Raw genomic sequence first — 4,713 nt, 5'->3', positions numbered from 1 at the left:
TATACTCCTACAACAGGTATAAAAAAGATACTCGTATAGTACTTATTTTTGTCCATTACAAATATAAACTGCAATTAGATAAACTTCCTTTCATGTATATGATAGACTCTGCCATGTAGAGAAATGAGTTTCATTGGATTCCATGCTTTTGTTTGAGTCATTTCTCCTAATTGGATCCTCTTTCTTTCAAGTACATGAATTATTTCAGCTTATTTGTTTGTAGAAAGCCTTGGTTTTATTTTCTAGGCTAATTCATCTTGTGCGAGATGTAGGAAAGTGAACCAATAAAAATTGTTTACTGAACCAAATGTTCGTACTGTTTCACTGGATTAAATCTGTGGGCTTGTCACTATTCAGATACCATTTAGGGGACCTTAATTTCTCCAGCTAATTTCCCTCTTATTTTGTGTAGTAGATGTAGAGAGCTTAGAAGGAAAAGCAAGCTCAAATACAAGCTAATTTAATTCACTGGCTAGTACAGTAACTGTTGGGTAACGTAGCAGAAATTCAAATTTTTTTACGCATTACCAAGATCAATCTATGGAGATTCTAGCAACAAGAGAGGGAGAGGATGAGCATCTTCATACCCTTGAAGATCGCTAAGCGGAAGCGTTACAAGAACATGGTTGATGGAGTCGTACTCGCGGCGATTCAAATCACGGAAGATCCAATCTAGCGCCGAACAGACGGCACCTCCGTGTTCAACACACGTACAGCCCGGGGACGTCTCCTCCTTCTTGATCCAGCAAGGGGAGAGGAGAAGTTGAGGGAGAACTCCGACAGCACGACGGCGTGGTTTTGGTGGAGTTCGTGGTTCTCCAGCAGGGCTTCGCCAAGCACTACGGAGGAGGAGGAGGTGTTGGAGGAGGGAGAGGGCTGCGCCAGGGAAGAGGTGCGGCTGTCCTCCCACCCCTACACTATATATAGGGGCAAGGGGAGAGGGGGAGGCGCCCTAGAGTTTCCCCTAGGGGGTGGCGGCCAAGCAGATTGGATCTCCCTAGGGAAAATCCTAGGGAGACTTGCCCCCCAAGCCAAGTAGGTGGAAGATTGCTTCCCAAGCCAGGTGGAGGCGCCCCACCTCCCCAAATAACGTGGGAAAGGGTGTGGGGGCGCACCACCCCTTAGTGGGCTGGTTTGCCCCTTCCCCTTTGGCCCATGAGGCCCTCCAACACTTGTCGGGGCTCCCGAAACACCTTTCGGTCATACTGGCCATAGCCTGGTACCCCCGGAACACTTCCGGACTCCAATACCCTTCGTCCAATATATCGATCTTCACCGCCGGACCATTCCGGAACTCCTCGTGATGTCCGAGATCACATCCGGAACTTCGAACTACCTTCGGTAACCACATACTATTTCCCATAACAACTCTAGCGTCACCGAACCTTAAGTGTGTAGACCCTACGGGTTCGGAAACCATGCAGACATGACCGAGACATCTCTCCGTCCAATAACCAACAACTGGATCTGGATACCCATGTTGGCTCCCACATGTTCCATGATGATCTCATTGGATGAACCACGATGTCAAGGATTCAAGCAATCACGTATATAATTCCCTTTGTCAATCGGTACGTTACTTGCCCGAGATTCGATCGTCGGTATCCCAATACCTCGTTCAATCTCGTTACCAGCAAGTCACTTTACTCGTTCCATAATGCATGATCCCGTGACTAACTACTTAGTCACATTGAGCTCATTATGATGATGCATTACCGAGTGGGCCCAGACATACCTCTCCGTCATATGGAGTGACAAATCCCAGTCTCGATTCGTGCCAACCCAACAGACACTTTTGGAGATACCTGTAGTGCACCTTTATAGCCACCCAGTTACGTTGTGACGTTTGGTACACCCAAAGCATTCCTATGGTATCCGGGAGTTGCACAATCTCATGGTCTAAGGAAATGATACTTGACATTAGAAAAGCTCTAGCAAATGAACTACACGATCTTGTGCTATGCTTAGGATTGGGTCTTGTCCATCACATCATTCTCCTAATGATGTGATCCCGTTATCAATGACATCCAATGTCCATGGTCAGGAAACCATAACCATCTATTGATCAGCGAGCTAGTCAACTAGAGGCTCACTAGGGACATGTTGTGGTCTATTATTCACACATGTATTACGGTTTCCAGTTAATACAATTGTAGCATGAACAATAGACAATTATCATGAACAAGGAAATACAATAATAACCATTTTATTATTGCCTCTAGGGCATATTTCCAACAGTAACTTAGCGCATGCAACCTGCTTATACCAATTTGCTTATTTGCAGTAACTTATATCACTGAATTTCCTGATCCTACTTGAAGTTGCAGCTGTAATTTTGCATATGCGCTTGTTTAGTACAGTAGCTTCAAAATGTGCTGGTGTAATATTTAGTGTGTGATTGTGGCCTTGTGCTTGTGTTTCCAAATGCAGAAAACAATCAAAATGGTCATCAATTCTGTTTGCTTTACTTCGATACAGGAATAGCCTCACTTTTGCTGTACAAGATAGGTACACCTACTAATTACTGTTAATATTGTTAATATCTGTACAGACTTTGCACACTATATTTGGATGAGAAGTAAGATAAGCTTTCTACTGTCAAGATGATAAAAATGGACATGTTCTCTACTAAATTAGAGATTACTCTAGAGATGTTACTAGTTGCTCTATGTTTCAGAACATATGCGGCTGTTGTATGTGGTAGTTGTCACATCTTCCTGTGTACAGACTTTGCACATGACATTTTGATGAGAAGATAAGCTTGCTACTGTTAAGATGATAAAAAATGGACATGTTTCTCTACTATAGTAGAGATTAGTCTAGAGATGTTATTGGTTGCTCAATATTTCAGAAAATATGCGGTTGTTGTATGTGATTGTTGTAACATCTTCCTTAAGTTCTGAATGCAGCTATTGTATGTAACATCTTACAATCTATTGTAGCTGTAGGCTTCCCAAAGGTGCACAAGTTCACTAAGGTTTGGAGGATCTTCAAGCTGCTGAAGATTTAGAAGATCTACAATGTCCCGCGTCTTTTTTTTAACCTAGACATTTGCTCTACTCATTTTGGTGGTGGTTTGGTTGCGTGGCACTACTTTAGTTTGGTTGTGGGGTAAACATATATATGTACTCCTTTCATGGCACAACCTCTGTATATATTGTCGTTATGTTTATCAAATGAAGTTTAAGGTTTTTGATGAAGCCTATATGTTACATTGATTGAAGTGCACGTATAAATTGTGTGATATGTCCTGATTGTCTAGACATATATAATGGATGGATATTACATAATAGCGATGACTAGAACATTTCACTAGTGAAATCAACATGCTGGCATAATATCTGCCAGGTAAACATGCTTGTGTTGGCAGCTTAACTGTCGATAATTGCAGTTTCACATGCCTTGACCAATCTTCCGAGAGAAAATGAACTGCCGGCAAATACATGGGCCAGGGCAGAAAAACTGCCGGGAGAAGTAATCCTCGGCAGCCATTCTCGTGGCAGTTCTATCTGCCAGGAGAATCACTGTCCCGGTAGTTTGTCTGCCCTTTAAAGAGTCTTTTCTCGACAGTTTTTCTGGCCTTACATCAGTGTTGTGGTGTAGTGGTATTCCAGGACTCCCTCAGCGACCACAAATATAGAAGCCTAAGCCAAGACTGCCAAGACTTCCCGGTGCTGCTACATCACTAGGATCTTTCAGTATCAACAGCTTTAGAGCACACAACACCTTCTTTGACAGTGACAAGAATGCATACTCGAAGCCAAACATCTCATCGGACCGCTTCTGGAGCCATCAACAGCGCAGCTACTACTCTTGTGTTCTCTACAACCAAGAGAGAATCTTTCCTCACATGCGCCTTGATTGTGAAGCTATGGTTGGGCTCCCCTGTCTTGAAGAAGCTATGGATTGCTTTCAGGATGCTGGCCTTCTGGAGTTTGTCACAGCCAAAGAGCACTAGAATGAAGAGCTTCTGCTGCAATTCTATGCTACTCTTCACATTCATGGATACAACAAGGATCCGAAGACATGGATCCTTGAGTGGATGACAGGTGATGTGCACCATGAAGCTAAAGCTCAAGACATCATCAAACTTACCTCCCTGCCCACTCCAGGTGAATTATACGAGCCTGGTTTTCAGCGCCACACAGAAGGACTGCAGAGCATTTTTCAGAGGCCCGAACCCAATATGAGTCAGATGCTTAGCATGATGACGCCATTGCCTCAAGATGCAGAATACCCCAAGGAATTCTTTGTCCAGGACCTCGAGTACTTGCCCCGCACAGCCTATCATATACTGAGGCGTACTCTATGGCCAATCAAAGGACATTCTTCTGAAGCCAAACTTAAAGGCATATGAATACTTTGGTATTCTATATTGTCAATGGCATCAGGTTCAACTCCCAGGATTTCTTCATTAGACAACTGGCTACATCTGAGATTGATCTGTTTGGCCTAAAGTTTTATGCTCCGTGGGTGATGTGCCTAATCAAGCTTCATTCTACTGTCAACTATCGGCCTTCAGCATGCAACCATCTTGTCTTTTTGCCTGAGGTTGATCTATCAGTTGAAGCCATATACCCTGAGCCTTCCATGGAGCCGATATATCTTCACAACACTAATCATCAAAGCTTCACACAACCCATAGAAGGAGTTCATGTTCCAAATGTTGCTATTCCTGCTTATCCTCTTGCTGGCAATGTGCGTCTGCCTCAT

General features: G+C 43.6%; 1 long non-coding RNA gene across 1 annotated transcript in view; it reads left to right on the top strand.

Annotated features, from left to right (window-relative positions):
• LOC123142889 (uncharacterized) overlaps positions 1-3,212 on the top strand; it is a 5,816-nt gene extending 2,604 nt beyond the window's left edge. The window contains exon 4 of the long non-coding RNA XR_006470630.1: positions 2,943-3,212. This is a non-coding gene — a long non-coding RNA (uncharacterized lncRNA). The remainder of the gene's footprint in view (positions 1-2,942) is intronic.
• Positions 3,213-4,713: the final 1,501 nt, after the last annotated feature.

The sequence above is a fragment of the Triticum aestivum genome, chromosome 1B (genome assembly GCF_018294505.1).
Source record: "Triticum aestivum cultivar Chinese Spring chromosome 1B, IWGSC CS RefSeq v2.1, whole genome shotgun sequence".
Lineage (NCBI taxonomy): Eukaryota > Viridiplantae > Streptophyta > Magnoliopsida > Poales > Poaceae > Triticum > Triticum aestivum.
This window is presented reverse-complemented; position numbering and strand designations above follow the sequence as displayed.